The sequence below is a fragment of the Oryx dammah genome, unplaced genomic scaffold, assembly GCF_014754425.2.
Source record: "Oryx dammah isolate SB20612 unplaced genomic scaffold, SCBI_Odam_1.1 HiC_scaffold_29, whole genome shotgun sequence".
In the NCBI taxonomy this organism is placed as follows: Eukaryota; Metazoa; Chordata; class Mammalia; order Artiodactyla; family Bovidae; genus Oryx; species Oryx dammah.
The window spans coordinates 19,096,177-19,107,853 of record NW_024070213.1 but is presented as its reverse complement, the minus strand read 5'-3'; the positions used below and the strand labels follow the sequence as shown (position 1 = coordinate 19,107,853).

At 39.6% G+C, this 11,677-nt stretch overlaps 1 long non-coding RNA gene across 1 annotated transcript; it reads left to right on the top strand.

The window, feature by feature from the left end:
• The first annotated feature begins 1,973 nt into the window (after window positions 1-1,973).
• LOC120858836 lies at window positions 1,974-10,580 on the top strand. The gene is made up of 3 exons (XR_005719950.1): window positions 1,974-2,264; window positions 7,204-7,310; window positions 10,301-10,580. It is a non-coding gene; the product is annotated as an uncharacterized LOC120858836 (long non-coding RNA).
• The last annotated feature ends 1,097 nt before the right edge of the window (window positions 10,581-11,677 follow it).

Genomic DNA, 11,677 nt, shown 5'->3' with positions numbered 1-11,677 from the left:
CACAGTCCAACTTTCACATCCATGCATGACCACTGGAAAAACCACAGCCTTGACTAGACGGATCTTTGTTGGCAAAGTAATGTCTCTGCTTTGTCAGTATCCATTAATTCCTTCAGGTCTTGACGGCAAGCTTGATGGCAAGTGGCGGAAATTTATCCCACTGCAACTGAGCAAACACGTCAATGTGTAAGGGCTGCAAGGCTGGGTCCCTGGAACAGAGCCCCTGGAAGGGAAGAAACAGTGACACTCTGAGGACAGGGTGGGAAGTCGATCACTTCTGCTTTTACAACTAAATAGAGCTGCATCATCACAAATTCATAACTTTGCTTAAACCTATCAGAGCTCTGAGGTTATAGGGTAGTCATCTAGGCTGAAATCTGAAAAAGACAGGTACTTTCAAAGAAAGATAGGACATGCCGTCTTTTCACCTGGGGAAAATACTCAATTCATAGAAGCTGTTATAAAGAATTCAGCCAAAATGTTTAACAAGTTGCTAAAGGCAGACTGTGGTTTTGCTTGAGTGCACAGACACCCCGAGAACTGGGGATACAAAGGTAAATCACAGATACCTGAAGGTACTTTACAAACTGCACCAGATGCTGTAAGTTTGAAAGCAGGTCACAACATATTGGCAAATTTCCCTTATGTTTCAGGTCTGGGGAGATGAAGAACAGTCATTGTTGAAAAGACACAAAGCCTGAAATTTCTCCCCTAGGGAACAAGAGCCTTATGCCAGTGAAGGCAAAATAGAAAGCTCTCTTTCTCAGGCTCAAGGGAAGCTCAGTACAGCTGAAAATGACAGAGAGGGAAACAGCCTGATGGTGTTAACCATGACTGCTAGTATTTCTCTGCTAAATGAACCTCCAGATATCCACAGTGGTGATTTGCTTGACAGGTCTCCTGTTTCAATTCTCTTGTTCCTTTCTCTCACTTTCAAAATAAACTGCCTGCACTAGAGTTCTCCACATCTGCTTATCAGCACTTCATGTCCACTTTTTCTACTTCCGCTTTCTCTAGTTTCTTTCCACCTTGAAAGGAACAGCAATCTGTCTTCTCTTTGTTCCCTGCTCCTTTCCTGTTCTCAGTCCCTGGGCTGCATCACAACCTAATGTTCACGAGAAATATAAACAGAGAATCAAGGAAAACCCCCAACCAAGCCTTGGAACACCTAACAATTTAAAAGATTTAAAAAATGTTGTGATCTAAGTAGAGTTGTCAGGTAAAATACATCTTGTATTTTGAATTAACTGAGTAAGATACCTGAATATCTTATTCAGTTAAATTGTAAATTTAGCTTAAAAATAATGTTTTTCAAGTAAGTATGCCTTACGCAATATTTCTATTTATTTTAGTATGTATTGTTGACCTGAAATTCAAATTCAGGTGGAAAACCTAGGTTTTAATTTGCTAAATCTGGTCAGTCTGCACATAATTGCATTGGAAAGGGTCAGCTAGAAAAATGAAGACAAATTTGTATGGGCATAAAATTTTATTTTAAACGGAAGGAAGCTGTTTCCTGACCACCCGACCCCACCCCTCCAGCCACATATCTGTCATTGTATCTATTTGTAATATTCATTACAAACCTCATGTTTTAACCTTTTCTTGTTTATATGTGAAACTTTTAAACACTCCTTCTGAAGTGCGTGTGTGCGTGCTCAGTCACTTCAGTCCTGTCCGATTCTTTATGACCCCATGGACTGTAAGCCCACCATGTAAAATTGTCTCAGATTTGAGATTTTCGGGAGACTATATAAAGAAGCCAAAACTGGATCACAGTGGCTTTTCCGGGCTCTGCTTTGAGTAGTTACCTGGTGAGAGGTAAGGAGCCAATCAGATATGAAATTCTCAGAGTTGTCACTGTGCTCCAGCCAATCCCAGGCTGCTGATCCACCGCCGCTGCAGCTAAGGTACCGGTTGGTAATCGCCTGGCAGCCGTTACTACTTAGGTTCATGAAAACATAAAAGAAAAGGACACATGATACGCGCCAGCCAAGGGGGCATCTGCCTGAAGTCCGGTCCCGAGATTGAGTGGAGGATGCTAGATTTCTGCACTGTTTCCAGCTGAATCTTTCTTCTGCCCGCTTCCCAGAGAAAACTGGCTTCTTGATTTCCTGCAGTGAGGATCAGATATAATTATCAGTTCATCCCCAGGATTATTCCACCCACTATGACTGTCAAAGAGCCTTCTCCAAGAGTGTCTGAGATGGAGAGTGAAAGGATTGAGAATAGGAAGGTTGTGGAGCAGAGGATCAAAAGGCCAGGTAAGAGGGAAGACAGAAGTTGTCCTCGGATACAGGAACTGAGCATCCTTTCTTGATCCCACCTTGCATCCTCAGAATTTTGGTTTATATCATATGTAATCTGACCCTTAAGTAGAAACAATCTTTACAAAGAAAGCAAAGACGTCAGAGAAATTGTGGATCTACCCTTCTCCACCAGATTAACCCCTATCTCTTGGAAAAGGCAGTATTTCATTAAAAAGCACCAGGAGAAACCTGTTTTTCTTGTCTGGAGTCCAGATAGAAGATTGAGTAACATAATTCTCAGAAACGGCACCAAAAAGTAGAGCCAAAGCACTTTTGAGACTACTGCTGCTGCAAATTAGATATTTGTGCCTTTCCTCATTTTCCTAAGTGTTAATTACTGGGTTGTGAACTATAGCATGTAGAGAAGATAGAGGGGAAAAATTATTTGGGCCTTTTGTTTCTTTACTTGTTCGCTTTTCTTTACAAGATAAACAGTGACATGTTTTCCACAGGTATAGTAACAAAGAAAATGCTAATCATGTCAAGTATGATTTGTGGAGGTATCGCCTTTCTTCTTTGGGCAGTGTTAGGATTTCCTCAAAAATGTGAGTAAGCAATTGCTGCTAAAAATATATTGATTGTATTAATATTGATTTGGTTATACCAGTGACTAGCTTTTCCTTCCCCTTCACTGAACAACTGGACTCAGAAAATATTCTCCCTACCAGAGCCATCTAATTTTTCTTCAAAATTAGTTACTCTGCTTTGTCTTCTAGAATGAACATTCTTTTAATAAATATCTCTTGAATTTCAGGCATATGATGATACCAAAATGAAAAAAAAAATGTAGATTTTTCTGCCCTGGAAGGAATTCATTATTAATTGAAGAAAAAAGCATGTAAACATGATAAGAAAAAAGAGTCAGTTGCTCAGTCGTGTCTGACTCTTACAATCCCATGGACTGTAGCTGCCCAGCTTCCTCTATCCATGGGATTTTCTAGGTAAGAATACTGGAGTGGGTTGCCATTTCCTTCTCCAGGGGATCTTCCTGACCCAGGGATTGAACGTGGTTCTCCTGCACTGGCAGGCAGATTCTTTACTGCCTGAGCCATGATAAAATAACTACTAAGTAGAAGTACATTCAGTTTGAAGCAGAAGAAGAGATTATAAGTCTACCTCTAGTAATTGGGCTTCCCTGATAGCTCAGTTGGTAAAGAATCCTCCTGCAATGCAGGGGACCCCAGTTCAATTCCTGGGTCAGGAAGATCTTCTGGAGAAGGGATAGACTACCCACTCCAGTATTCTTGGGCTTCCCTTGAGGCCCAGCTGGTAAAGAATTCGCCAATACCTGGGTTGGGGATATCACCTGGAGAAGGGAATGGCTACCCACTCCAGTATTCTGGCCTAGAGAATTCTATTAACTCTATAGTCCACAGAGTTGCAAAGAGTCAGACACTACTGAGTGATTTTCACTTCACTTCGCTAGTAGTCAAGTGAGACTTTGTGATGGGAGGAATCTTTGTGCTGAATCAGGAGATCAAGTAGGCATTTATCAGTGAGCTTGCCTTTGAGGAGAAAAAAAAAAAAACACATTAGCATCAGAGAATCATACCAGGTGCAATTAGGATAGAGTTAAAAATAAATGGGTTGGGGTCTAGCAATTATATTACATTCCCCTAGTCCATCCTAAAGAAGATCAGTCCTGGGTGTTCATTGGAAGGACTGATGCTGAAGCTGAAACTCCAATACTTTGGCCACCTGATGCAAAGAGTTGACTCATGGGAAAAGACCCTGATGCTGGGAGGGATTGGGGGAAGGAAGAGAAGGGGATGACAGAGGATGAGATAGCTGGATGGCATCACCGACTTGATGGACATGAGTCTGAGTGAACTCCGGGTGCTGATGATGGACAGGGAGGCCTGGCGTGCTGCAATTCATGGGGTCGCAAAGAGTCAGACACGACTGAGCTACTGAACTGAACTGAGTGCATTAATTCTCTTACTTCCATAGATGATTGTTGTATACTTTATCCTTCCTCTCCAAACCTTTAGGGAGTTTTTCCACATCTTCACTGTCAAGTCCATATATTTGCTTCCAATCTTACAGTTTAGTTCAGTTCAGTCACTCAGTCATATCTGACTCTTTATGACCCCATGGACTGCAGCATGCCAGGCTTCCCTGTCTATCACCAACTCCTGGAGCTTAGTCACACTTATGTCTATCGAGTCAGTGATGCCATCCAACCGTCTCATCTTCTGTCGTCCCCTTCTCTTCCCACCTTCAATCTTCCCCAGCATCAGGGTCTTTTTCAAGGAGTCAGTTCTTCTCATCAGGTGGCCAAAATATTGGGGCTTCAGCTTCAGCATCATTCCTTCCAATGAATATTCAGGACTGATTCCTTTAGGATTGACTGGTTGGATCTCCTTGCAATCCAAGGGACTCTCAAGAGTCTTCTCCAACACCACAATTCAAAAGCATCAATTCTTCAGTGCTCAGCTTTCTTTATGGCCCAACTCTCACATCCATATGTGACCACTGGAAAAGCTATAGCTTTGACTAGACAGAACTTTGTTGGCAAAGTAATATCTCTGCTTTTTAATATGCTGTCATAACTTTTCTTCTAAGGAGCAAGTGTCTTTTAATTTCCCCTTTACTCTGATGCATTTTATGACAAACTAGTATAGTTTACTTGGAGAAGGCAATGGCACCCCACTCCAGTACTGCTGCCTGGGAAATCCCATGGATGGAGGAGCCTGGAAGGCTGCAGTCCATGGGGTCGCTGAGGGTCGGACACGACTGAGCGACTTCACTTTCAATTTTCACTTTCCACTTTCATGCATTGGAGAAGGAAATGGCAACCCACTCCAGTATTCTTGCCTGGAGAATCCCAGGGACGGGGGAGCCTGGTGGGCTGCCATCTATCGGGTTGCACAGAGTCGGACACGACTGAAGTGACTTAGCAGCAGTAGCAGCAGCAGTATAGTTTACTAGACATGTAAGTCCCATTAAGGAGAAGGATTTTTGTATCTTATTTATAGAGTTGTACTTCTAAAGCTACAAAAGTTTATCTAGCACATGGTGGAAGCTCAAATGATAATTGTTGAATGAATGAACAAATTAGTGACTGAATTAGAAAACATGGCTTTCTGGTGACCCAAGTTCTGAGCCAAATACTTAATTTTTGAACAAGATGTTTATTTGAACTTGACATTTTAAAATCATTAAGAAATTAATATTGGTGACCTGAGTTTTTCCACTTGACTTTTATACCAGGACTCATATGTATAGTCCCACACTGCTGGTTTATTACACAGTTTGAGGGTTTTCAAATTCAGAGTATTGAGTGTGAGCCAGTCATTTCTTTCAGCTGGGGTTAGAGGTGTCCTTTTCATTAAACCTAGTTTCTCTGAAGGTTGTTTCACTTTCATGAGTAATTTTATCTACCTAGTGGCAGTAAGTTGGAGAGTAAAAAGTGGATGTTAGTAAGATTTCAACATTTTTTCCTCTCCATTGTTTTGAGTTTAAGGGTAAAGGAACAATTTTAATGAGAGATGCTGTTTTTTAAAGACAATCTAGTCTCACTTAAGTCAGCAATAGGGAGCCAAGTCTCTGAGATTAACAACAGGGAGAAATACCTTATTTATCATGAGATATGTCCCAGCCATCACAGTAAATTACAGGGAAGAAAACTGGTAAATAAAGAAAATACCAGTAGTATGGAAAAAAAAAAATGGGAGGAAAGATGTCCAAAGAAGATTGAGTTTCTGAAAGTCTGTTTTTTATTACCATTTTAAAGTATGCATAGATCTGCATTCTTCAGTGATGATTTGTTTTATGCTCTGTTCTTGACCTTTAACTTTCCTGAATTACGTCAGTTAAATCATTTGAATTGAACATGGAAATAACATATTTTCTCAGTCTGAAACATATGAGAATCTTTTACAGTGAAGGTGAAACTCTTTCATTTTCTTACACTTTCTTCATTTTCCCCCCTCAATTACTGTGTTAATTTTAGCTAAAAATCCAGTGATCTTCAACAACAAGACATGCTCTGAGGATGCAATTATATGTCCACAAAGCTGGAACCGAATCAATAATAATTGCTTCTTTCAATCTGAACGTGAAAAAACTTGGATGGATGGCCAGACAAAATGCACGGCTCACTCTGGATCTCTGGCAATATTCAACTCCAAGAATGAAGTGGTTAGATGTCTCCTTCACAGTATATATTCCATTTAATTTACTGAGTAGCTACTCTGTAACATGTATACTTCAAGTGTGTGATAGATCAGTCAATGAGACAGTCAAAGATCTTTGTCTTTATAGAGGTTAAATCACATAGGAAGAGACAAGGAATAAAAAATAATCATAATAAACATAAATTATATAGTATGTTGCAAGTTAGTAACTTTTATGCAAAAAATTGTAAGTTGAGAGGATTTTATGAGTGTTTTCAGTGGGTAGACTGCAAGTAAGATAGTCAACTCAGTGATAACACTTGAGCAAAATTTAATGTACATAGGGGAGTTAGTTGGTCAAGGGAATATCTGGGAGACAAACTTCCCAGAAAAGGAAATAGCGAGAATATGAATGTTAAGGTAAGACTTGCCTGGAAAATTCAATGAACAGAAAAGAGGCAGCCAGTCAATGTACCCAACATGAGAATGTGAGTGTGGGATAGGGATCATCTAGGTCTTGTAGGCTTTTTAAAACTAGAATTAGGAGATATTGCAGAAAATGAAAAATAAAGAGTATGACATAATTTGACTTAAGTTTTAAAACAATCATTTTCTTTTAAATGTAATGTGCCCATGAATTACAAATATAAAAGCAGAGTGTATGTTATTAGGCTGTTGCAATAACTCTAGCAAGAGGGTAGTGGGCTCAAAATGACCATAGCATTGGAGGTAATAAGAATGAGAAAACTAGGAGAGCACTCTGTATTTTGTGAAAGGAATCTCTGACGCCCTATCTGGGACCCTCCTGCTATTGGATTGGACTGAAAATGGACAGCACAAGCAAACTCTGGATATGGACAAATGGAGATGTATTCAGCAACTGGTAAGCATTAATAGCATGTATTTGTTCATAAATGTGTTAAGGATGGTAAGAACTCTGAATCTATAATTGTTCTTGTTTGTTTAGTTGTGCCTGACTCTTTTGCAACCCCACGGACTGCAGCCTGCCAGGCTCCTCTGCCCATGGGATTTCCCGGGCAAGAATATTGGAGGGGGTCACCATTTCCTTCTCCAGGGGATCTTCCCAACCCAGGGATTAAACCTGGATTTCCTGCATTACAGACAGATTCTTTACTGCTGAGCCACCAGGGAAGCAGAAATCTATGATTAGCCACCTCCATATTTTCCTCCACACCATCTCCCAAAAAGGACCCTCAACAAATTAAATGCCAAAGAGAAGCTTCAGACAAATATATGGTCTTGGGCAAAGGTCAGATACCAGTATTTATTTCTACACATTGAGATGGACTATACCACTCGTGAGCCACAAAGATTTCTTTTATTCTAGATAAAATGAAAATCCAACGTGTATGAACCTTGCCTTATTCTCAGGGCTTTGCCTTTTGTTTGTTTGTTTACTATTGCTTTGAATTCTCATTGGCATGGGAATTTTAGAAAGTTTACTCAAACCTACACTTACTACACCCACTGGTGGCCTGAAATGGAAGAAAATTAAGTGATAAAGGCAAAATGTTTGCTTCCATTGACCATTGAAAATCTAGACTTTCTCTGTGTTCCTAAGCTTGAAGAACTGATTGTACCTGTAGACTTCACTTCTGTTCTTGAAATATTTAAGATCTTCTCCAACTTCATGGAGGAGAAAGGAATTGGAAGGATACTGATTTCCCCATAGAGAGGGGGCACTAGCTACAATTTACTGAGCACCTATTAAAGACAGATGCTGTCTCAGTCCAGTGGCATTTGGTGCTAGACATGATAGAATGTGTATGACATAACAGAGAAACAGGAGTTGCTAAATTTAGAGAAATTTCTGTCATCACTGTGTTTATATCCAATTTGGGGTAAAAATACACATGCAATGATTTGAGCCCAATAATATAGCCAATTATTATGTTTTCAACTTTGAAAAATATATGACAAAGTATAACATAAACTTTCTGACTACCAAACTTAACAATTATGGAATTTTCTTGAGAGAAGATATCGTGTATTATATATAGCTCCACTAGAAAAAAAAGATGAGAGAGAAGTAAAACTAAGTTGGTTAAAATTGGTGCAATAGTTTGCTAAGGCTACTGTAATAAATACCACAGACTCACTGGCTTAAATAATAGTTATGGAAACTAGAAGTCTCAGATAAAGGTTTGGCAGGGTTGATTTCTTCTGAGGCCTCTCTCCTGGGCCATCTTCTCCTCTGTGTCTTCGCATGGTCTTCCCTGTGCACTTGCCTATCTGTGCCCAGATTTCTTCTTCTTATGAGATCAGCCATACTGGAGTAGGGCCCCCTGTAAAGACCCCTTTTTAACTTAACCAACATTTTAAAACACTTGATCTCCTAAGATAATTGCATTCTGAGCTATGAGCAGTGAGGTCCTCAATATATAAATTTGAAGAAGGGGGTACATAATTCAGCCTATGACAATGATTGAGCTCTCAACACCAAAGAATGCATAGGAAAAGAAATCGCATACATTTTGGAAACAGGCAGATGAAAATTTCAAGTTACACTAGAAGTTAGGAATTGACACCAGTGTCACAAAGTAACTCCCCAATTGCTGAAAGCATTTTAATTAACAGAAATTATATACCAGGAATCATCATAACTATCCACTCTATTTTTCTTTTCCTTATTTTGAACTCTCAACTTCCTTTCTTTATATATGACCCAAAATAGGAATTTAGCAAACCCTTTCAAGATATTTTATTTATAATTATTTATGTGTCATAACCTATCCAGCAAGAAATACCTACTTCACCATGACATAGTTCACTCATCTATGGACCTTTGTTATAGTGTTGACCACCCTCATAACAAGCTGGAATCAAGATTGCCGGGAGAAATAACAATAACCTCAGATATACAGATGACACCACCCTTATGGCACAAAGTGAAGAGGAACTAAAAAGCCTGTTGATGAAAGTGAAAGAGGAGAGTGAAAAAGTTGGCTTAAAGTTCAACATTCAGAAAACTAAGATCATGGCATCTGGTCCCAGCATTTCATGGCAAATAGATGGGGAAACAGTGGAAACAGTGTCAGAGTTTATTTTGGGGGGCTCCAAAATCACTGCAGATGGTGATTGCAGCCATGAAATTAAAAGACTCTTATTCCTTGGAAGGAGTTATGACCAACCTAGATAGCATATTCAAAAGCAGAGACATTACTTTGCCAACAAAGGTCCGTCTAGTCAAGGCTCTGGTTTTTCCCGTGGTCATGTATGGATGCGAGAGTTGGACTGTGAAGAAAGCTGAGCGCGGAAGAATCGATGCTTTTGAGCTGTGGTCTTGGAGAAGACACTTGAGAGTCCCTTGGACTGCAAGGAGATCCAACCAGTCCATTCTGAAGGCGATCAGTCCTGGGTGTTCTTTGGTAGGAATGATGCTAAAGCTGAAACTCCAGTCCTTTGGCCACCTCATGTGAAGAGTTGACTCATTGGAAAAGACTCTGATGCTGGGAGAGATTGGGGACAGGAGGAAAAGAGGATGACAGAGGATAAGATGTCTGGATGGCATCACCAACTCGATGGACATGAGTTTGAGTGAACTCTGGGAGCTGGTGATGGACAGGGAGGCCTGGCATGCTGTGATTCATGGGGTCACAAAGAGTCGGACACGACTGAGCGACTGAACTGAACTGAACCCTCATAACCCTTTCTTCTCACCATCACAGGTAAAGTTTGGAGGTAAAAATTGGATAAGAAAAGAAATGTGGCTTATTTCACTTCCTCTATTCCTTCCACATCCCACGTGTTGAAACATAGTCACCAGAGTTTGCACTGCATATTTTAGGTTATGCTTTACTGTTTCTCATGAAGTTCAGTCAATAAAGAGTGCATCTTTTTGTTTTGTTCTAGGTTCAGTATTGACGGAAGTGGAGAATGTGCCTGCATGTTTCAGAAGGGCATAAGTAGTGGCAATTGTAGTGATGCAAGAAAGTACACATGCAGCAGAAAAGGGTTTTGTCCTTAGATAAAGAGTTTTTCCCATACAGAAAATAAAGTGATTAAAGAAAAACTTATCTTTTTTTACTTTATAAATTCATGTTGTTGCATTTTCTTTTCCATCAGACATACTTTTTTTTTTAAAGTTCACTGATGAAATATTCAATCATTCTTATCTTCATTTAAATATTTATCTGAGAAGAAAAGAGTCAAGGTGGGGGATTAGTAGAATGTGGAGTTTGCTTCTCCCCACAAATGCATCAAGAGTAGGAATACAGGGACTACCCTGGTAGTCCAGGGACTAAGACTTTGCACTCCCAATTCTCTGGGTCCAGGTTCAGTACCTGGTCAGGAAACTAGACCCCACATGCTGCCAAATATATATATAAAACAGTACATTTATAAATGGAGTAATTTTCGAAGAGCAACTGTTGAACACTATTAGAGGAATTTGGACACCTAAAAAGACAAGAAAAAGTCCTCACACAACTGGGTTGGACAAAAGAAAGGCAGAAAAAAGAAGAGGAAACAGGAAGGGACCAGGAACCCATGGAATATTTGAAAAAGAGGAAATCAACTTGTAACCTACACATGAACCACCTCTGAAATGTCCAGTTCAACACATTTTATTAAATTTTATTAGATGATGTCACATTTTTGGTGGAAATATAAATTGGTATAATCTCATTGGAAAGCAATTTAGCCAGATCCATCACAATTTACATGCATAGTCTTTGACTCCATTTACAAGATTTAGTCTTCTAGATACACTTGAAGATATATCCAAAGATAAATGTAAATGGATTTGTACTTAGAAGACTGAGAAACAACCATAATATCTAAAGGAGCAAACTAGATTTGTTTTACCCATACAGAATACCTTGTATTCATATAATTCTTAAAAAGGAGTTATATGAAAATCTTTTAAGATTTATTGTTAAAAAAGAAGGTGCAGAATAATATACATTATATATTAATATTTGTACAAAAATATAAACACACATATGTGAACATATGTGTATAAATATATGTGTGTGTGTTAATCTCTCATTGTGTCTGACTCTTTGAACCCCATGGACTATAGCCTGCCAGGCTCCTCTGTCCATGGGATTTTCCAGGCAAGAATACTGGAATGGGTTGCATTCCTTTCTTCAGGGGACCTTCCTGATCCAGGGATTTAACCCAGGTCTCCTGCACTGCAGGCAGATTCTTTATAGTCTGAACCACCAGGGAACCTCATGTGTGTGTGTGTGTGTGTGTGTGTGTGTGTGTATGACTTCTGAGTATATA